At 42.1% G+C, this 22933-nt stretch overlaps 1 protein-coding gene across 3 annotated transcripts in view; it reads left to right on the top strand.

The window, feature by feature from the left end:
* Nucleotides 1–22933, top strand: part of ARVCF (ARVCF delta catenin family member) — a 337170-nt gene that overhangs the window by 22088 nt on the left and 292149 nt on the right. The window contains exon 1 of one of the 3 annotated variants that reach the window (XM_074206512.1): nt 12542–12649. The exons of 1 other annotated variant lie outside the window; for it this stretch is intronic. The gene's annotated coding sequence lies outside the window, so the exon portion shown is untranslated. Of the gene's footprint in view, nt 1–12541; nt 12650–22933 lie in introns of those variants that run through there. One more of the 3 variants, XM_074206520.1, reaches the window with a different exon arrangement.

Raw genomic sequence — 22933 nt, 5'->3', positions numbered from 1 at the left:
CGCCTAAGACACGATCTGTTCTTGTTGCCATCTTGGCTCCGCCCCCTACTCTTATTTTTAAAGAGCTATGGATAAAGTTGACCAATGACTTTGGGTGAGGTTGGTAGGAGGCTATTGGTGAGGTTAGTAGAGAGTTTTTGAGTGAGGTTGGCAGGATGCCATGAGTAAGGCTGGCAGGAGACCATGGGCAAAATCAGCAAAGGGCCATGAATGAGATTAGGTTAATCTATGAAACTGGAATCTGAACTTGTTTACACATTTTTTTTTGATAATGGCATTTCAATCTAATTGGTTTCCTTTGTAACTCCAATGAAATTACAGTCTGGATAAAAAAAAATCTGATTGTCAGTGGGTGTGAGTGGTGTGAGGAGGTTAATCCTAAAATGCATCATGTTTTTTTTTTTTTTGTCAGTGACTTTTCCCATTGGCAGGTGGCCCAGAGATCTGAATGGTGAATTGGTTCAAAAACTGGGAATATTAGCCTGGAAAAGACTTAAGGGGAATCATGAGAGTGTAGTGAAGTCATCGGGGACCCCACTTGAGAGCTGTAAAAATAATCATAATGGTAATAATTACTAGAATCCACGTGGTGCCCTAAAGTTCATAGAGTGCTTTCCAAATATTTTTAACCTCACAATCACTCTGGGAGATAAGTGCTGCTGTTATCTCCATTTTGCAGATGAGGAAACTGAGACCAATAGAGATGAAGTGACTTGCCCAGCATCATGCAACTAGTTAAATGTCTGAGGACGAATTTGAACACAGATCTTCCTGATTCTGGGGCCAGGGTTCTAACTACCATGATATTGTGACTGAAGGCTAGATTTGAAGGCAGAAGGGACTTGCCTTTCTTTGTATCCCAAGCACTAGCACAGTGCCTCTTAGTAACAGTGTTCAATAAATGCTTGTTTTCTGGGTGACTTTGATGCTATCTAGTTGTGTGACCTGGGGGAGGCAGTTAACCATTCTTAGATAATATAGGTGTAGTGTGCTGCATACGGAAATATTAGAGAAATACCATTGTTGACGATGAAGAGGATGTGATAAACACAATTAGTAATTGCCCGGGCCTTCCACACACATAACACACACAACACATCACATGCATATACATCTATCCCCACCATCCTTGGGGTGTGATATGCACAGAAATAAGAAGTGTGAGTGAATCATTGGTTTTTGCTCCAATGGAGCCACTTAGGAGGTCCCACAGATCTGCTAACTTGGTCTTCTCCTCTCTCCCTGTCAGAAAAAAGAGACCCAGTAGGTGTGGGAGGACTTTGAAAAGCAGTGTTCAGCAGAGAGAAGTCAGCCAGTCAGTCAACATTTATGAAGTACCTACCAGGAAACAGTCATTATCTTTATTATTTTTAATATTTTTATCTTCTTTCCTTTGCCCCTCCCTGCCATCTCAGGCTAAGGAATTTTGAAAGAGAACTGATATCAACCAAGAGTCCAAATGTTCATACTTAGCCCTGATTTGATGAATCTGTAATGACCATTAACCTTGAGAATGAAGCACTTAGAACCCCATTTACCTCCACATAAACCAGCATCTGTTGAACTGCTGTCCAACATGAGTATCCATGGGCTGGCTATGGCCCAAGTGGTACCTGCTTGTTCTTCTTCCTTCTTTCATTCTCAGTCTCACCTGGCTCCTCAAAGTCTTTCTTGTATCAACCTACAGGGCTCATTTTTTTTTTTTGCAAAGCAGTGGGGTTAAGTGACTTGCCCAAGGTCACACAGCTAGGAAAGTAAGTGTCTGAGGCTGGATTTGAACTCAGGTCCTCCCAACTCCAAGGTCAGTGTTCTATCACTGTGCCACCTAGCTGCCCCACAGGGCTCATTTTAAAACTTTCTTCATTCTTATATTCATTCATGTTGCCCCTATTGTTCCCACCCTCCAACTTGCTTGATTAATATAGCAGTTACATTTGCTGTCTTCTCCCAGGGTTATTCCAAGAATCTCATTCAGAGGGTGGTCCAGGATGTGATGTTGCTTTAGAAAGGACCTTTAGCATTTTTGGGGACAGGCCATTCATTGAGATTTGTTGATTTTTGTCCTTTGTTATCAAAGAAGACCAAAATGACATCACTCATTATGTTTGAGACAAATGACAGTGTGTCCAACCGTGATTGATCAGACCAGTATGAACCTGGGATGCTCTACCACAGGTTGGGCATAAATAGTCCTTGTGAACACATTTAACAAATGTTTACTGGGTACCTGTGAAGACCTCCGTGCCCAGCTCTGGTGGGACTTGGGGTTGTGATACATAACACATCATCCTTGCGCCTGTGTTCAAGTATCATAATAATGAACATAATAGGGATCCTTCAATTCCATCTCCCCATTATATAGATGAATAAATTAGGGTTCATCCTTGTCTAATGACTTGCCTTGGTCACGCAGTGACTCAGTGGCAGAGCCAGGGGGAGATCATTGTAAAAGGATGCCTAGGCCCAAACTTCTTGGGGATAAGGGATGTTAGAATTGGGCCTTGAAGATGGGTCAAGACAACAGGTCTTCCTGAAGCTAGCTTCTAGAGCACACTTGGATTTCCCTGTCTCTGTGGGTGGTAGGAAAAAAAACTTCCTCAGGCCCTGTGGGGGGTGCAGAGAGAATAGGTCTTCTCCAGAAAGTGTTCTGGCTGTCATCTCTGTGGCAGGGTGTTACTCTTTCCTACAAGGTGTGACCTCAAGTCATGAGGCTGGTGTCAAACACACAGGGTCTCCCGACTTCTGGCAGAGCTGAGCCCAGAAGTGTAGGGGAGGCTCCAAGCTGTTGTTTAAGGATATGACGGGGGCTGACCCTGTGACAAGTAAGCATTATCCTTCAGTGTGATGACCTGTGGGATCTCCCCCCCCCCCCCCCCACCACAAGGTCCTCTGATTCTCATCCTTTGCCCTTGGCATGCTCAGTCAGTGCTTCAGGGTTAGAGGAGAGAAAAAAAACCACCCACTGCCATGAGGGGAAATGGGAGACTGCTACAGCAGGCTCACTTGGCTTTCTTGCCCTCTCTGTTGTCAGCATACTCAGCTCAGGGACAACTTAGGAATGGCTGCTTAGTGATCAGGGATTTCCTAACTTCTGGTTGGGACAGAGCTGGATATCAAGGCCTGCTCTATTGATGGTGGCAGATCTTCAGTTCCCCCATTCCAACTTCTTTATGCCACCACCCCCCATTGAGAAAACACATCCATAGCCTTTAGGAGCTCTTCCTTCTCTCTCTCTCTCTCTTTCTCTGTCTCTGTCTGTCTGTCTGTCTGTCTCTCCCTCCCTCCCTTCCTTCCTCCCTTCCTTCCTCTTTTCCTCCCTCCTTCCCTCATTCCTTCCCTTCTTTCTCCATAGTTTCTGAATTTCAAACTGAAATCTTGTTTTTGTTTGTTATTATTTTTTTTTAGTTTTTGCAAGGCAGTGGGGTTAAGTGGCTTGCCCAAGGCCACACAGCTAGGTCATTATTAAGTGTCTGAGACTGGATTTGAACCCAGGTACTCCTGATTCCAGGGCCTGTGCTTTATCCACTGTGCCACCTAGCTGCCCCTGAAATCTTACTTTTGAGGCAAAATGATATTACCTGGCTCAGTTTCCTGCCTTATTCACAGATGTATCTTCCTGTGACTTTTTGCTGTTCTCCTGCGTGATGAAGATCAAGGAATTACAGAAACACAAAACTGTTGATCTGTGAGGGACCCTGACACTGACTCAACCCTTCCTGCTCTTCACTTGTGAGGGAAATCATTGTTATTGATTGACAGTGACACCCAGGCTCCAAGAAACACAGGTACTAGACTCTTCAAGGCTTCTGCTGAGGCTCAGGCCAGAGGGCCTCAACCTGGGGTCTACAGACTGGTTTTTGTACTTTTCATATTTTTTTACTATTTCAGTATAGTTGTTTCCTTTGGAATTTGTGTATTTTACTTTATGAATTACAGACAAGATTCTGAGAATGTAGCATAAGATTCCTCAGAAACCAGGCTCCATCAACGATAAACACCTCCTGTGTGCTAAGCACCATGCTAAAGTGATGTGTTCCAGATCATCCCGGATTATCATCAGGGATACTGAAATCAGGAAATAGAAGCAACTTTTACATTGTTAGGACATTATCAGCTTCCTTCCCTTCTTAGCCTTAGAGCTAGGAGGGACCTTAGAAGCCAGAAAGGCTAAGCATTTTGCTCAGAGACACACAGCTAATAAATGTCCAAGGCAGGACTTGAACCCACGATTTTGTTTTTGTTTTTTTAGGTTTTTGCGAGGCAAACGGGGTTAAGTGGCTTGCCCAAGGTCACACGGCTAGGTAATTATTAAGTGTCTGAGACCAGATTTGAACCCAGGTACTCCTGACTCCAGGGCTGGTGCTTTATCTACTGCGCCACCTAGCCACCCCTGAACCCAGGGTTTCTTAACTCCATTTCTAGTAAACTATCTAAATATAAGAAATGGGCTCTATTCATGGGCTCCAGTTGAGAAAAAAATAAAGTGAAACAAGAAAATATCTATGGTTGTTTTGAAAGTCTAGATTAGATGGATTTAAGGAATTTGTATTATTCTTAGTGTTAATACAGTTAAGGCAGCATAGCTGAACCACAGGGATAGGAGTGAAATAAGTGGAGTCAGAAGGAAGAGAAGAGCACAAAAGTTCTGTGTTAACTTGGGCTCTGTACAGGACGACCTGAGTTCAAATCCAGTTATAGACACTTCCTAATTGTGTGACCCTGGGCAAGTGCCTTAACCCTGTTTGCCTCAGTTTCCTCATATGTAAAATGAGTTAGAGAAGGAAATGGCAAACACTCCAGAATCTTTGCCAAGAAAACCCTAAATGGGAGCACAAAGAGTCAGACATGACCAAAACAGCAGAACACAAATTAGGGTTTGATTTATTGTTTTGTTGATTGTCTAGACTCTTCGCGACCATGGAGAAAATGTTAATAATGGAAAATAATTTGAAAAGCGTGTCTTGCCTTTTGGAGAGCTAGTTCTTGAACATTTATTAGCAGATCCCTTGAGATAGACTTAATTTAATTGAATTCACCAAATATTTGCTAGGTACCTGGATACGTACAGAGTTCTAGAATTTAAGCTTCTGCTTATGGTACTTCTAGACCGTATAAGTTCCAGGCTTCACAGAGCTTGCCCATCCAGTAAGGGGAAAGCCCACACTCACAAGTACCTGGGATAGAAGGGAGGGGAAGAAAAAGGAGAAGGAACTTAGCCTAGAAGACATTGGAGGAGGGAGACACCATTTTTCCTTGGGACCAATTGAGGAGAGCACAGATATTTTTTATCACCTGATGCTAGAGAGATTTTGCATTAACCTCATCAGTCCTAGTTGCTGCATTTTTTATTATTTTAATTTATGCAGATTAAAACAGCAGCATGGAAAGGCTGTTGCTGACTATGTTTTCTAGCCTGCAGAAGGCACTTGTCCCAGTGTGTGGGAGCAGGAGATAGGATGGGCAGGGGGAGTCCTGGAAATGTTCTCCCGTTAGCTTATAAGTTCATTAGATGAGGTCATTGTCAGTAAGAAAGTGACTCTGTTAATGAAGAAAGGTTGTGGGGGAAGGGGAGGCAAGAGGGAGGGGGACTTGGCAGTAGCCCAAGAGGAGCTGGATTGCTGGGGAGGACAATAGCTGAGAAGAGGAAGCTCTGGTTACTCTTTGGGCCATAGTAGGGATAAGCAGGACAGTTCTAGGCCTGAGGGATGCTGCTTTCTAGACCAGGGAAGTCTTACTTATGTTTCCTAATGGTTTTGAATGTTAATCACAGTATCTCAGAGTCAGAAGAATCCAGCCCAAAGTACTTCCTTCTCACCTTCTCCACTTTTCCTTCAAGACTCAACTGATGTGTCACTACCTACAGAAAACCTGTCCTGATCTGCCCTCCCCTCCCAACCCCCAACTGCCAGGGCCTACCCTCCCTAGCTGCTTTGTGTCTATGTTAACTGGTTTGTATTTACTATTATTTATTCTATTATGAGCATTAGAATGTAAGTCTCTTGAGGGTAAAGACCATTTTGCCTAGGTCTTTGTATTTCTGATATCCAGAATAGGATCTTACATATAGTAGGAGTTTAATAAAAGGGGATTAGTAAATATGATCTCTCCAAAGTGGACACTTGCTCTGTTGCATTCTATGTGACTCTTGTCCATTTTCTCTCATAAATCTCCCTCAGGGCCTCCATCCAAAATGGATCTCTGGACTTTGTGTAGATAGGCGTGGAGCCTATGGGAGTCCCATCCATCCTTCATCCTGGCAGAGCCATCTCTTTTTCCCATGCTATATCTCTTCGATTATATTTTTTATCTTATATCTTACAGATGTTCTTTGTCGTCTAGATACCCCTCCATTGCTTTCTGGGTGACCCATAATTTCATTTCTTCCAAGATTGTAGTATACCTTACTTCCCCAAAATACAGCATTCTCACAAGGATGCTGCTGTAAAAAATATTTCTGAGATAAGAAGTAGGAGGCAGTTATTGAAAAGCTTACAGAATTTCCCCATTCCTGAACTCCTAGTCTTCTGTGAGTCCAGTTGTGTTGTAGTTCCTCACCTGGTGCCCTAGCCAACAAACTGTCTGGACCTGGATTTAGGAAGACCTGAGTTCAGTCCAGTCTTAGATACTTAGTAGCTGTGTGAGTCTGAGCAAGTCCCTAAATCTTTATTCACCTCAGTTTCCTCATCTGTAAAATGAAGATTCTAATAATACCTACCCCTTCGAGTGGTTGTCAGGGTAAAATGAGATATTTGTCAAGTGCTCTCCATATTTTAAAGTGCTATAAAATTCTTTTTGCTATTATTTATTCTGTTATTAGTCTCCAAAGTGGTCACAACTGGCATTCTTCATCCACTTGGTTTTTCCCATGTGATTGGTTAGAATGAACTCTTTTGAACAATTGTGGATTTGATTTCACAGCGACTTATGCATTGTTCCAGAGCTCAATGACAGCTTGATGCTATCCACATCAGAGAGAGGAGAGGATTTAGCCATCTTTGGGCTTTTTGATTTGAATCCTGATGAGATCATGCCAGGGACAGTAGGCATGGTCTTTCTGTATCCTATGCCTCATTGGTATTAACTTTCAGAGAACGGAGCAGATTCTGTGATTTTGCCTGATGGAGGGTGCCGAGCTGGAAGAGAGCCTTGGAGGCGACATTTACTTCCACTGTGTTGAAAGTTGCTTTAGAGGCAGCACCCTCGAAAGCACAGTGGGATCTGGCATTCTCTACACACACGTCAATCACATGTCTGTCAAGACACATCTGCTGTGGAATATCATTTGTGAAAGCCTGCTCTCCCCAAGGAGAAAGAAAATTATTTGGCATCAGAGGATGCACCCTCCACCCTAACAGAGGATTTTGTGAAAAGTGTCTTTGGTCCAGAGGAAAGTCAGGCAGAGACTGTGTGCACCTTAGTCCAGATGCATTGTTAGGAGTTGCCTATATACAGCAGAATGGAAAAGGACCTTGATCAAGAGTTGGAGGGCCTAGGTTCAAATTCTGCCCGTGTCAGATCAGATTTTTGTGTATAATGGAACTGATAATGATCGCCTTCTTTCTCACAGGATTATGGTGGGGTCAATGAGAATCATCAACAAGCAATTATTAAGCACCTCTTGTATGGCAAACACTGTGTATTGCTTGATGATCTAGGTCAAGCTCTTTGCAAACCCTATGGTGCTTGATAGAAATATGAACTGTTATTATGGCATTATTACTGTTTATTCTTTGGTACATTGAGGAAGAAACAGAGACAAACCCTGGTCAGAGCAACTTGTGGTTCTTGCTAATCCACGCTGCCTGCTCTAGAAATTCTCCTAAATCTTCCTGTAAGGCAGTCAGCCAATCAGTAAGCACTTATTAAACAGATGTGGCAGGTGCTATGTGCTGAGGATTCAATAAAGGCCAATGCAATGCCTGCTCTCGAGGAGCTTGCAGTCTTAAGTCAGGGAGACAACATGTCTCTGTGTATATAAGAGGTGTCCAGGGTTTGATGGAAGGTCATCTCAGATGGGGAGGGCATTAGCAGCTGGGAAGTCCAGGAAAGGCATCCTACAGAGGCTTAGACTTGAAGCTGAGAGGTGGCATTGAAAGGGATGGCATCCCTAGCATCAGGGAAGATCAGTACAAAGGCTTGGGGTCAGGGAATGTGAGGAATGGCAAATAGGCCAGTGTCCTTGGACCAGAGAGTGTGTGAGAAAGAGTCATGTGTTAGAAGACTGGAAAGAGCCTGAAGCCAGATGGAGAAGGGCTTCGCATGCTGAGCAGCAGGCGAGAACCCCAGAAAAATCCTGGCTCCATCTCTGGCATCACGAAAGGCCTTTCTTCTGCAGCCTACCTGGGCTGACCTCTGCAGCTTTTCCTCACCCTGGTCCTGAACCAGCAAGATTGTAAATGCTACTTAAATGTGAATTATTGTTGGTGTTATTGTTATTCTCCCCTTTGTCTCCGTCTGGGGCCAGGGAGCTGACCCCATCTCTGGTTGTTGTCTTTTCCCCTTATTTCATTGTTTCCCCCTTACCATTTGAACATTTCTTCTGCAGCCAGCCCTTCCCAGGGGCCTCACACCAATCAGTCAGTGTTTGGAGTTCTCTATTCCATTTGATTTCCCTGGACTGGGTGTCTCCCTAATTTGAGGCGGATGATGTTCTGTAGACAGCGACAGTCTGGGGCCATTATTTTTGCATTCAGGAAAGATGTCTGGTGTCTGAAAAAGGAATGGGAGTGTCCCCCTTGCTTCTGCCCTGGTCAGATCACATCTAGAGAGTTGTGTTGAGTTTTAGATGTTCCATTTTAAAAGCAATAGCAATAATCCAGAGGGTCTCTAGGGTGATGAAAATCACAGATTTGTGCATCTTGTTTAGATAGATTCGAACCCTCTCATTTTAGCTGAGTTCCAGAAAAGTGGAATTATTCATTGAGGATCATTGGGAGATCAGGAGCCAGGAATGAAACCCAAGTGATCAGACTCTTGACCTTCCTTACTCTATTCCATTTTGGCCTCATGGTCAGGAAGCCATGATTAGAAGGGCATGGTCAACCTAGAGAATGGAAGGCTTTGGAGAAACTCATGGAAAAGGATTCAATTGGTTTATTTGGCTAGAGATGGTGGCAGGAGGGGAAAGGTGACAGAGGAAAGAAGATTTTGACTCATTGTGATGATGAAGGTCCTGGCCATTTGAGACAGAAGCACTGGGATGGACTGCTTCAGAAGATTGAATAGAAGTGGTTGTGCAGAAGTTGAGTGCCTCCCTGTTGGGGATGTAATGAGACTTTGATTCACTTGTGATTAGAACAGAATTTCCCAGAGCTTCCTTCTGACTCTGGGGTTCTGTAGGGCAGGTACTTGAGGATGATAGAGTTCCCACAATTACGTTTTTTATCCAGGAGGATGAACCAATTTGACTAGATGATCTTGGAGCCAGGTAGCTGTGTGACCTTGGGGCATAACTTTTGAACTTTCTGAGCCTTGGTTTCTTTATCTGCAGAATGGGGGTGAAGGTAGCCATGTCACCTCACACAACAACTTTAATAGGGTTTTTTTTGCCAGGCAGATGGGGTTAAGCGGCTTGCCCAAGGCCACACAGCTAGGTAATTATTAAGTGTCTGAGGCCGGATTTAAACTCAGGTACTCCTGACTCCAGCTCTATCCACTGTGCCACCTAGCTGCCCCACACAACAACTTTAAACATCAAATGAGATAAAAGCTAGAAAGCCCTCCACGTCCCTTCCATCAGAGAAGCACATGTCAGTGATGATGATGGGTATGGGGCTCCCTGGTTGCTTTACCTCCAGATGCTGCATTTTAGTGATAACTGCTGATTGGAAGAGGAAGGGCCCATGTGACCTGTGCCATGTGGAGATTTGTTAAAGGACCTGGGGATGTTTATCTTAGAGGAGAGAAAGAGTCAAGTATTAGAAGGGAGTTAGCCAGCCTTGGTCTGCTTGACCCTAGTGGGTTGAGTAGGGAGCCGTGGGTGAAATCATGGAAAGAAAGCACCTCCTCAGATGTCAGGAGCAAACTTCCTGCCAACAAGAGATGGCCAAAAAGGGAGGAGACTCCTGAGAAGAGCATGGATCCCCTTCTCCCCTTCCTCATGGACACCATCAAGCAAAAACTGGTAGAGCCCTTGTTGTATGGGAGAGGACTTTTTGTAATAAATAGATCCTTTGGATCATGGGGTCCTGGAGTGTTGCAACATAGTGAGACCATGGCTCAGACCAGTATTTGTCTATAGATGGACAACTGTGTGTTAGGGGCTTCCCTAAGCTAGTAAAGGTAATGGCCTTCCTCTACAACTTAGGTTTTAGAGAGTTAGTCAAGGTGTCAGACATGGAGCCAGGTAAAAATGTCATTGGGAAATATTTAACAAATAAAATACAATAGGATATAGATAATAAGAATGTGGGGTTTTCTGAGTTCATGTGTCCCTTGAAGAGATTCTTAGGGGCTTTATTTCTATTTGAGTTTGATCCCTAAGAGGCCAGGTGACTTGCCAGGGCTGAACTCAAACCCAGGTATGACTGACTTGGAGGCTAGTTCTCTCTCTACTGTGCTCTGTCACCTCTCCCATACTGGGTGTTTAAGAAAGAATTTTAAAAATTCACTTTTCTTTTAGTTTCAGTTCTGAATTCTTTCCTCCCTTCTCCCTTCCCCACTCATTAAGAGCCCATTTCAAATATGTCTTTTCATGCAAAGGAAGTTCCCAAATAGCCATTAAAAAAGAGAAAAACAAGAAAAAGTAAAGCAGTTGAGAAAATCTCTTTCACTCTACTCTCAATCCATCAGCACTCTCTGGAGGGAAGCAGCTTGTTTCATCATGGATCCTTTGAAATTGTATAGGGCAGAGTTCGTAAGTTTTTCCCCTTTTAATTACTTTGTTTAATCTATGTCTAAGTTATCCACCTGGTTTTGGTCACTTCTCTCTGCATCAGTTCATATGACTTTTCCTAGAAGGCTCTGAAACTATCTGCTCCACCATTTCTTTAATTTAACAGTATTCCATCACATTCATAGACTAGAATTTTACTCAGGTATTCCGAAGTAGATGGACAGTCTGCCCTCAGTTTCCAATTCTTTGCCATCGTAAAAATAGCAGCCATAATTATTTTTGCTTAGATGGGTCCCTTTTCTCAGTGCTAGTAGCAGGATCACTGGGTCAAAGGTAAGTCCAGTTTAATAGCTTTTTGGGCAGAGCTCCAAATTGCTTTCTAGAATGGCTGGACCCATTTAATAAACGTTTGTTGTTGCTTTTATTGTTTTTTAAATGTTTATTGTTTATTGAATTGATTGGGTGGTGGCCAAGTTCATGAGGCACCTAAGCAGCTGATCACATCTGTTAGCAATTCTATGGAACATCTGGATATTTTGTTCGATGATAGACTTTAGATTTATATTTTTACAGAATTGATTGGATGTGTTGGGATACGGCCTTTGTGTCTGTGTTATCTTGTCTTTGACTGACAGCTTCAACCTGGAACAGATGAGGTGGGGGTGTGGGGAGATATCAGGCTGAACCCCAGGCATATCTAGAGAACCAGGCTCTTAGCTCCCTTCTCATAACTTATTGATTGGGCTAGAGGCTTCCCATCTCTGAGGCTCAGTTTCCATGTCTGTAAAATGAGGAAGTTGAATTAAATATCCTTTAGGATCCCCCTAAAGATCTTCCTATCTCTGGTATTCTCTGTTCTTTTTGTTTGTTTGTTTTTGGGTTTTTTTTTTTTTTTTTGGGTGAGTCAGAGGCTAAGTGATTTGTCCAAGATCACATAGCTAGAAGGTATTAAGTATTTGAGGTCAAATTTGAATTCAGGTCCTACCTGACTCCAGGGTCAGTGTTCCATCCACTGTGCCACATAGCTGCCCCAACATTCCTTGTTCTAAGACTCCTCCCAACTCTGACATTCTTTATTTTAGGATTTCTCAAAGTTTGACATTCTATGCCCTCAGCTATAGGACTGGAGGTCATCTTGTCCAACACCTTATTTTAATTGATAAGGACAGTTGAAGCCCAAAGAGGTTACCCCAGATCATATGGGGAATAAGTAGCATTGCTGTCCTGGGGCTTCAGCTTTTTTTCCAGTGTCCCAGGCCATTCCTAGTTCCAGTCCCTAGCTCTGGCATTTGATGTTGCAGGTTCCCTTTGATTGTGATAGTCTTTGTTCTAAACTTCTGACCTAGCCCTAAGCTTTGACAGTTCATGGTCTGTTTGTCTTTGCTTTTAAAGTCATTGCCTGAGTTATTAAAAATGATGACCACTTTGCTGACTCCTTAGGGAAAGAGAAGGCTGTTCCATCATCTTCCTTTGTGATTTCCCATAAATCCCCAGGTGAATTTGCACAAGGGTCCTTGGGACAGCCATGTGCCTTGATGTCAGTTCCGGCCAAATGGCAGATTCTGGGAAGGGACTTCATTTCATTCTAGGCACACATGGTCTCCCATTGCCCACTTGCCTTTGGGAGACATGGAACTTCTGATTTCAATGACAGTTGTACAGGATGCTCCATTTACAAACAAAGCATTTTCCTTTGCATTTCAGGACTTTTGGAGTAAATAAAAGTCTCTGTCTCCCTACGAGGAAGTGTTGGCTCCTGTAATTCGTCAGCCCTCGCAGGAGAACAAGGCCTTCTGTGACAAACAGATTTTCTGGGTAATTGAAACTTAACCTTTAAATTATCCAAACTTCAGGGGAAAATCCCTGTATTTTGGGGAGAGGCGATGTAATCCATGCTTTGTGGAGTAATGACCATAATTTACATTTTTATTAAGATTTGGGGCGGCTAGGTGGCACAGTGAATAAAGCACCAGCCCTGGAGTCAGGAGTACCTGGGTTCAAATCCAGTCTCAGACACTTAATAATTACCTAGCTGTGTGGCCTTGGGCAAGCCACTTAACCCCATTGCCTTGCAAAAAAAAAAACCCCCAAAAAAGTAAGATTTGGAAGTTTTAAGTTAGGAATTTCAGGTCACAGTACCTTAGAACAAGAACTGAAAGGGACCACTCAGAGGCCACTGAGTTCAATATCCTCATTTTACAGAGGAGAAAACTGGGGTTCAGGGACTTGCAAATACTAGGGGTTGGATTTGAATTCAGATCCTTGCCCTTCTGAGTTAGTCTCTGCTATTATCACACCCTTGAACAGTACCTTTCTATGCATTCTTTTTGGAACTGAAATGCCTTTCAAGATTCTGTACTTGACTGTTCCTCATCTGCCAGCTGCTGGGAAAACGGCTCATTGACTTCAGAATCAGGGTGAAGCCCAGCCTCTGGAGAGATCAGACTGTGTCCTCATTAATATGGGTCCCCTGGTCCCCCATCAGAGCAGGTTGTAAGCAACCACTGTGGTCCAGCAAGTATTTACGAGCTGTGTAACATGAGTAGGCCCTTGGGGAAGCCCTGACTTACACAGGCTTATAGACAAACAAACCTCAAATCCTAAAGCAGTCCTGGTCCTCAGGGAGCTTTCATTTGACCTGGAGGAATATCACCTACAAACCTGTAATTGGGTGTAGAACTGATAGTTTGAGGACAGTGGAACATCAGGAAGAGTCTCTTATAGGCAGTGGTGCCTTGTCTGAGTCTAGAAAGGTCTTTAGGGGTTCTAGGAATTGGCAGTGAGAATGGGGAACTATGGAACAGAAGCCAGGTGGGCTTGCCTGGAAAGGAGAATGCAGGAAGCAGAAGATAAGAAGCCTGGAAAGGTAGACTGGAAGGGAATGGGGAGTGATGCTAGGTTTAGGAGTTTATGTTTCATCTCAGAGGAGGTAGGGAGCCAGGGAGGTTCATGAGCAGGGGAATGCCGCACTTGGTCCTCTGCTTTAGGAAAACAACTGGTGGCTGTGAGAAGGATGGATTGGAAAGGAGAGATGGGGAGCCAAGAAGCTTGTTAGGAGGTTGGTGCAAGAGTCCAGGTGAGGCCTGATAAAAGTCCTCCTCTAGATTCTGAGAGAGCAATAGCCCCCAGGAAACTATTAGAAAATAACTTCAGGAGCTAGATGCTTTAAGTCCTTCCCTCTCCCTTTCCATATTTTGTTGTTATTCAGGTGTTTCAGCCATGTCTAACTTTTTGGGTTTTCTTGGCAAAGACCATGGCGTGGTATGCCATTTCCTATTTTAGATTTTCTTTTGTGCTGATGAGAAACTGAGACAGATAGGGTAAACTGATGTGTCCAAGGCCACATAGTTAGGAAGTGTCTGTGGCCAGATTGAATTTAGGAAGATGAGTCTTCCTGACTCCAGATCTGATACCGATAACCCATCCACTGCTGCACCACCTGGCTGCTCCCCATATTTACATTTTTTGTATTTTATATGTACTTTATTATTTATGTGTTGTCACCCCCAGTAGATTGTAGGCTCCTTGAGGCTTTGTCTCCCCAGCATCGAGCATCTTCAGCCCATAGCAGATGCCTGTTAAAGGCTAGTTGATGGATTACTTTATTTTTTAAATTTATTTTTATTAAAGATATTATTTGAGTTTTACAATTTTCCCCCCAATCTTGCTTCCCTCCCCCACCCCCCATGGAAAGCAATCTGTCAGTCTTTACTTTGTTTCCATGTTGTACCTTGATCCAAATTGGGTGTGATGAGAGAGAAATCATAGATGGATTACTTTCTTGAATCCTACAGTTCATTCTAGAAGATTAGTTTAATGCAGTCTTCATGGAGTAGGTGAGACTGGAAGCATGAGGAAGATTTGGGCCAGGGCAGAGAATTCTAAAGGACAGCACCTGGGGGAAATACTAGCAGCCAAGCCACTAGGTAGGAGGGGTCTGTTTGAAGGATGGTGAGGACAGAGGCCCCAACCTCAGTTTACTTATCTGTAAAATGCAGGGGTTAAATGGACAGTTTTAAAGGACTTTTTCATTCTAAATCTAGTGAAAAAATTTTAAACATCTATTCCAGGCCTAGGATTTCATTGACTTGGGGACCTCCCGGTGAGGGAATTCTCTCCATCGCTGCCAGTTGGCCACTATTCTATCAGAGAGAATTGTTGCCAGAGATGGCGAATTCCTAGTCTGCACCCGCCTCACCCTCTCCTTAGAGGACTGTACCACATTTCACAGTCATTCTTCCTCCTTCCTTTCTTCCCACCTCCTGTGAGTGCCCTTTTCAAGTCTAAATTTGCCCTTAAGTTCTTTAGGCAGCCACATCTGTCTCTTTGGATAGCTTCCCCCTAGATTCCTCCTTGGAACAATTTTCCCTTGTATCTTCAGAATGTCATTGCTGAGAGATACCCCTCCCCCAGCCTGTGTTCATTTCCTCTGTGGAGCTCCAGGCCGTGAGATCCCCTGACTCTTTTCTCTGCATCCTTGGAAATCGGCTCTCCCCCAAATCCAGATGCATAGTGGACTATACTTGGCTTTCTTCTCATTCTCTGTCGCAAATTTTAAAATAGAGTAACGACTTTCCCACAGTTTTTACTGTCCCAGCCAGTGACTCCTTGTGGATAAGGAACAGGTTAATCAATTCATTAATCAAGAAACATTTATGAAGGACCTACTATGTGTTAGACACTGGAAACACAAAGGCAAAGGTGAAATAGTCCTCACCCTCAAGGTGCTTACACTCTATTGGGGAGCCAGGATAGACTTACATAGGTATAGAGCAAATATATGTTCAATTAGTAAAGAATCATTTATTAAGCATCTGCCATAGCAGTATCAGACACTGGAGATGCAAAGGCAAAGGTGAAATAGTCCCTGCCCTCAAGGAACTTTTATTCTGTTGGGGAGAGGTTCAGTACAGACCTCTACAGGTAAAGAGCAAATGCTCAGTTTTTCATTTGTGTCCAATTTGTGGGGTTTTCTTGATGAAAATGCTGGAGTGCTTTGCCATTTTATTCTTACATTCATTCAAGAAACATTTATTAAGCTCCTATTACATATCAAACACTAGAGATCAAAAGGCAAAAGTGCATTAATCCACCCAGTGTTTCCTAAGAGGTTATTGGGGAGAGACAAAATATTTTAATAGATTCAATCACTTATGAAGCATTTCTTGAGTGCCTACTATCTGTGAGTTCCTCAAGGAGGGGGAGTCAAATTGTACCTTTATAGGCATATTCAAAAATATATAATCAGTTTTCATGAAAACTCTCAAGATACATATGCAAAAATGAGCCAGTCCTTGTCTTCAGGGAGTTTACATTCTTTGGGAAGACACTGAAAGTACCCATGTAAGAATATAAAACACATATATGATCAACTAAAAAAAGTATTTATTAAGCACCTACTGTGTTCTGGGGTCTATGCTGGGTCTTGGAAATACAGATCTGAAAGTGAGCTGGTCCCTACTCTAAAGCAATGGAGTAGTGATCAGGACAGAAGCTCCCCCAGTGGACTTGAATGAAGCGACCCATCAGAGGATAACTAGATTCTAGGTAGAGTATTGGAAGTCCAGTTGCCTCAGTTTTACAGATGAGGAATCTGAGGCCTTGAGAAGTAAAGTAACTTACCCAAGGGGCCATAGGTATATAGTGGCAGAGCTAGGAGTCAAACTCAGGTCTTGGGCTCCAGATTCTACATTCTTTCCATGTTTCCAAATCTAAGAGATGGTTCATAGCTCTATGTTTGTCCAAGAGAGAATTTCTTTGGACTTCCAGTTCACTGAAATCATGAGCCCATAGGAGCAGGATTTAGAATTGTCCTCCCTTCCTTTCACAGATGAGGAAAGCAAAGTCTGGAATGCTTAGTGAATTGCCCAAGGTCATAGCAAGAATTCGAACCTGGGATTCAAACCCAGGCCCTCTGAGTCTGAGGGCTCTCCACTGCATTCCCTTCGTGACCTAGAATTGAGCGCCTTGGAGTGCTCTTTGGGCTGTGCTGACTCATAGAAAGAAAGAATGGTCTGTAATTGAAGCGTGAAAGGGAGCGGGGAGCATGTGGATCCTTGAAGTCCCTGGATTCTGGAATTCTGGTAGAATCTAGAATGTTCCAGAGCCTTCCAAGAGACTTCGCTGATCTCCAGCCAGCCAGCCCCAAGAGACTTGTACAGATGAACATTTTTCTTGTCTGGTCTGTCTATTCCCTGAGAGATGCCCTTATAAGTGGCTCCACTAGTTAGAATGCTAGAACTGGGGTCAGTAAGATTTGAGTTCAAATTAAATGTCAGACACTTACAAGCAGTGTGATCAGGGGAATGTCACCTAATCGCCTTCTGCCTCAGTTTCCTCTACTGTAAAATGGGCCTAATAATAGTACCATGTCCCAGGATTGTTTTGAGGATAAAATAAAATGAACCAATATCTGTAAAGCACAATGCCTGGCTATAAAATGTTAGTAGTAGTATTGATGACCTTTGTGAACTTGGAAAAATCACCTATGTAGGGGTGTGTGTGTCTGGATGAGATAATCTGTCAAATTTCTGTAATCTGCAAACAGGTATATCTGGGAGACCTCTCCATTGCTAGGGAATCTCTTCTATTCTGGACATCTTCCATGATGGTGGCCAACACCTTTGGGGCGGGGCACATTTTTCTCTTGTGTTCTTTGCTTGCTTGTGACAATTGAAAGGTTATTGGATCGTTTTTCTTCTAGTTGCATCTGTCAAGGAATCATCTTGTTTAACAATATATATATACTTGAGAGGGACCTTTTTTTTAAAAAATTTGAACTACTCAGTAGAAATTTACATTCTGTACACAGCCATCTATGTGACTGTAAGGATGAGTGCTATGGAAAACTGTCTGGAAAGGTCTGCCTGTGGCTTTCTCATATTTTCATCAAGGATGCATTTTGTGAACATGTGAAGATCATTTCATACAAATTTTATAGAGTTATTGATGACCAAGATCACAGTGAAAAAGAAAATTCAAAAACAAAGAAACTGGATCTAGTTCTGTGGGCTGGATGGAAGGAGGGAAGGAAGGAAGGAAGCAAAAAAGGAAGGAAAGAAAAAAGAGGGGGAAGGAAGGGAAGGGAAGAAGAGAGAAAGAAAGAAGGAAAAAAGAAAGGGAAGGAAGGAAAGAAGAAAGAAAGGGAGGGAGAGAAGGAAGAAGGGGAGGGATGGAAGAAAAAGGGATGGAAGGAAGGGAAGAGAAACAAGGTAAGAGAGGGAGAAAAAGGAGGAAGAAAAGGAAAGAAAAAAGGAGTGAGGGAGAGAAGAAAGACAGGAGAGAGAGGAAGGAGGGAGAGAAGGAAGAAAGGAGAGAAAGGACGTAAAAAGAGGGAGAGAAGGAAAGAAGGAAGAAAAGAAGTAGGACAGAAGGAAGAAAGAAAGGGAGGGAGGGAAGGAAGGAAAAAAGGGTAGGAGAAAAGAAGGAAGGAAATATAGGTTTAAGTACTTGTACAAATATTAATTTATTTGACCCTTGAAATTTTTCTGTAAGGCCCCCATTTTACAGTTGAGGAAACTGAGGCAGATGGAAGTTAGGTGAATCACTTGCTAGAGTCTCACAGCTAGGAGTGATTGAGGCTTCATGTCCACTGAGGTCTTCCCAACTCCAGTCCCAATGCTTTGTGCCATTGATAGTCACTGAATCACAGAATTTGAAAGGTGAAAGGGTCCTCAGTTGCCCTCTCATCTGACCCATGCACCAGTGGTTATCTGGTCGCTGTTTGAAACTCTTTAGGAAGGGAGAGCCCATCATATCTCAAGGTGATCACTTCCATTTGGAGACAGCACTAAATAATAGGAAGTTTTTCCTGACATCAAGCCTCAGTTTCCTTTTTTAATAGCTTGGTCCCTGGGTCTGTCCTCTGGGGCTGAATCATGACAATCAATCAAAGAGCAGTTACTAAGGAGACTGGAGAACACACCTGACCCCTCAGCCCTTCACACAGGCCTTCAGGTATCTGTATACAGCCATCAAGTCAACCCTGAATTTTCTCTTCTCTAGCCTGAGCATCCCAGGTTCCTTCAACCAGTCTGCATATGAAATAGGTACAGACCTTCCCTTCACCATCTCTGAACCTTCTCCATTTTATTGATACCCTTCTTAAACTCTGATGCCAGAATACCAGACTCCAGGTGAGATCTGTTGAGGGCAGAAGACTGTGAAATGATCATCTTGCTTATTCCCCAAAGTACTACCCCTCTAGATACATATCAGTGGTTATTTTGGCTTCCACATTAAACTACTGGCTCATATTGAGCTCTCAGTTCACTAAAGTCCTATCTCAGACTTGAGATATTTTTTGGTACTCATATGGAAGACTTTACATTTGCCCCACTTTCATCTGGTGCTCTACCCTGTTGAGGTCCTTTTGGACCTAGACATTGTCATCCAATTGTGAACATTTGTAGAGAGTACCCATCTATATCCATTGATGTCTACCTAGCTATCCACCCTTTTCTAAATCCATCTAATTGTATGGCATTTAACCCACATCTCTCTTCTCTGTAGGAAGAGTATGAGATGCTATTTCAAACTTAGCTAAATATAGATAAATTCTCCATAACAGTACCATCACAGTTTATTAAACTCATTTGTGTGTGTATTTACATATATATGTATCTGTGTATAAAGATAAAGATATATCTGTATCTCGTATCTTATAGCTATATCATCTATATACTAGTGTACTAAACCTCTCTCCATATCTGTGGGGAGAGGGAGAGAAACACGAAGCTAATTTAGTCAAAATTCTTTGTAATCACCACTTCCTTTCACCAACAATCCCTATAAAGATTTTTATTTTGGTTTTCCTGGGAATTGACATCAAACTCCTTTGACTTAGTGTTTCTTTTCTCATTTTTGAAAATCAGGAGTTTTTACCCTTCTCCAATTTCATAATGACTGATATTCGTTCTTCATTCTTGAAGAAGACCATGATATTAGAGAGGTAATGCTGTGACACACACATGAATTGGATTTGATCCAGAGCCACCTGTGTCTAGTGGCCAGATAGGAATCAAGATGACTAGAGACCGCCCTGAATGCTACTTTGTCGTCGATGATCTTTCTGACATTGCTGAGGATGACTCAGTGGTCACCTCTGTCAGTTTGGTTGGGCCAGGGGACTTCAAGCTAGCATTTTCTCTCTTTAGCTCTTTGTCCCCACAATGGGCTTCTCCAGGAAAATCCCATTTCCTCCTAGCATACAAAGTGTTTCAGAATCAAGAAATCCTCCATCTGATGCACATTGGTTGTATGGCCCTGGGCAAGTCATTTAATCTCTTAGTGACTCTCTGGGGCAACTCTTTATAGCCAACTTGTAGAACAGAACCAGTCCCTTTCAGTTCATGGAGCCTCCTCATCTGAAAGTTCTACATAGCAATGACTTCATGGATCAATACAAAAATTGCCCATGTTTGGGTTTTTCCAATTGTGGGAAAAAAGGGGCCTGCATTCTTGGGCTGTCTCTTAGAAAACATAAATCAAGCCTGAAACAGCCTTTATTTCATCCCCACAAAAACAGATAGAGGCACTCCCACAGCCCACAACAGCCCATCTTACTTTCCATGAAAGGGAATTGACCTTTGAGGTCACTCCTGAGACAACCCTTTGACATTCTTGTGAGTTCCTCTTTCCCACAGAGCTCTCCACATTTCTCCCAAGATTCATTGTACCTCCAGAAGGGGGCTGCTGAACAAGGACCTTTAGCAACCCATGAGCCACCCATGAGAATAGGAGGGGTTGACAAGGTTCACATCTTTTGCCCTCCTTCAGCCATGACTCATGATTCCTGATCTCTTCCTTCTCCAAGAGTTATAATGTGGAGGAAATTTCTCTCTTCCAGGTCAGTGACTAAACTTGTGATTTTGAAAATCCTTGATGACCTCAGGTTGGGTGGGCATGGAGATGTCTCCTTCTGTTACGTATTTCTTTTTTTTTAATTCAATATTTTATTTTCCCCCAATTATATGTAGAAAAAATTTTAAACATTTGTTTAAATTTTTTTGGAATTTCATATTCTCTTTCTTCCCTCCTCATCCTCCATGGAGAAGGCAAGCAATTTCTTATAAGTTATACTTGTAGAGTAATGTAAAACGTATTTCCATTGCCTACCGAAACTCTGATGGTGCCCTCGTAGACAAGTGTGAGCACATATGGGAATTCAAATTTAAGATGAAATAAATCTGGCTATCTGTCTATACACGGACATATATAATATTTATATTTTTATTATGTATACAAATATGTTAGTATAACATTTATGTTTTTATTATATATAAATATGTAAAGAAATAGCAATATAAATGTTTTTATTATACATAAATAAATGTGTATATAATATTTATTTTTATTTTTTAAATTCATTTATAACACATTAAATATATAATATATTAATATAATAATGTTACTATATAAATGCTAATTATATTATTGCATATTATATATTGATATTATGTTATTAATGTTAGGTTATAGTATAATTAATATAATTATATATTCATTAAATATATAAATGTTTTTATATATTATATAAAAGCATACATGTACCACACAGAAAACATATATATCCTCATTACACTCTAGTGATTCCCTGTTGCCTCTAGAATACATTTGTTTGGCTATTATTTATTATTCGGTTGTTTTTCTTGGCACAGATATTGTAGTGGTTCATCATTTCCTTCTCCAACATATCTGACAGATGAGGGAACTGAGGCAAACAGGGTGAAGTGACTTGACCAGGATCACATGACTAGGAAGCATCTGAGGCCAGATTGAATTTAGGAAATGTCTGAGGCCAAATGGGTCCCCAAGTCCTCATGCCTTCAGGGCTGGTGCTCTCTCCACCTCTCTGAGATTATTTTCCATCTACTCTTTTTTTTAAGGTTTTTGTAAGGCAATGGGGTTAAGTGGCTTGCCCCAGGCCACACAGCTAGGTAATTATTAAGTGTCTGAGGCTGGATTTGAACTCAGGTACTCCTGAATCCAGGGCCGGTGCCCATCTACTCTTTTTTTTTTTTTTTTTTTAAGATTTTTCAGGGCAATGGGGTTAAGTAGCTTGCCCAAGGCCACATGGCTAGGTAATTATTAAGTGTCTGAGGTCGGATTTGAACCCAGGTACTCCTGACTCCAAGGCCGGTGTTCTATTCACTGTGCCACCTAGCCACCCCTCCATCTACTCTTTATAGGATTTAGTTGGACAATTTTTTTGCGTGCCATTTCCCCTAGAGAACAAGGACATGCTTTTATTTTTCTTTGAATCCCCACAATTTTTCTTAGCATAGTATCTCGTACCCCAAAAGGACTTAATAAATGTGTTGACTGACAAAAATGAAGATGAAAAATACAGTAGAAAACTTAAAAGAAATAAATTCCCAGAAGTAATAGATAAGCAGCAAATTTCCTACAGTGAAAAATGGAGCATCATAGAATGCAGACAAGAAGCCCAGATGAAAATACAGGCAGAGAACACCTCTGAATTGTCTGAATGATTAGAAAGCAAGCAACATATCTGGAATTTAGATTGTGATCTTTAATGTCCCAGAGAACTTAGGAAAATAAAGGAATCTCAACACTGCATTTCAGAGAATCCTCAAAAAAACCCCTTAAATTGGTTGAAAACAAGAGGTGAAATACAAAGAAAAACCAGGTGAAGTTCTCTCTGTGAGACCAGATCCCTCAGTGCCTCTGATGGTGTTCTAAGATTTTGAGTTATAGAGGAAGAACTGTCTGCATTATGGAGTCCCTGGAAGTTTTCTTTAGGAAACAGATTCAAAGATTCAAAAAGGAGGAGGAAGAGGAGAAGAAGAGGAAGATCTCTCTCTTCAGCCCAAGATTGCAGTCCTCTAAGACTCCTAGATCATTTTCAAATGAACTACCTTTCCTTATAACACCTTTATTTTAACTTTAGGAAACTCATTTTGAAGCTAAAGCATAATTTGACATTTATTCACATTAAATTGAGTCTTATTAGATTCATCCTTGAATTCTAGCTAAAACTCTCAAGATCTTTTTGAATCCCAACTGTCATCCAGTGAGTTGGGGATCCTTTCCAAGTTGAGAGGGATCCCTTGCAACTTCCTATAAAAATATTAGTAG

This window comes from Macrotis lagotis, chromosome X, assembly GCF_037893015.1.
Source record: "Macrotis lagotis isolate mMagLag1 chromosome X, bilby.v1.9.chrom.fasta, whole genome shotgun sequence".
Lineage (NCBI taxonomy): Eukaryota > Metazoa > Chordata > Mammalia > Peramelemorphia > Peramelidae > Macrotis > Macrotis lagotis.
The sequence above is the reverse complement of the archived record's forward strand: the minus strand, read 5'-3'. Positions and strand labels throughout refer to the sequence as shown.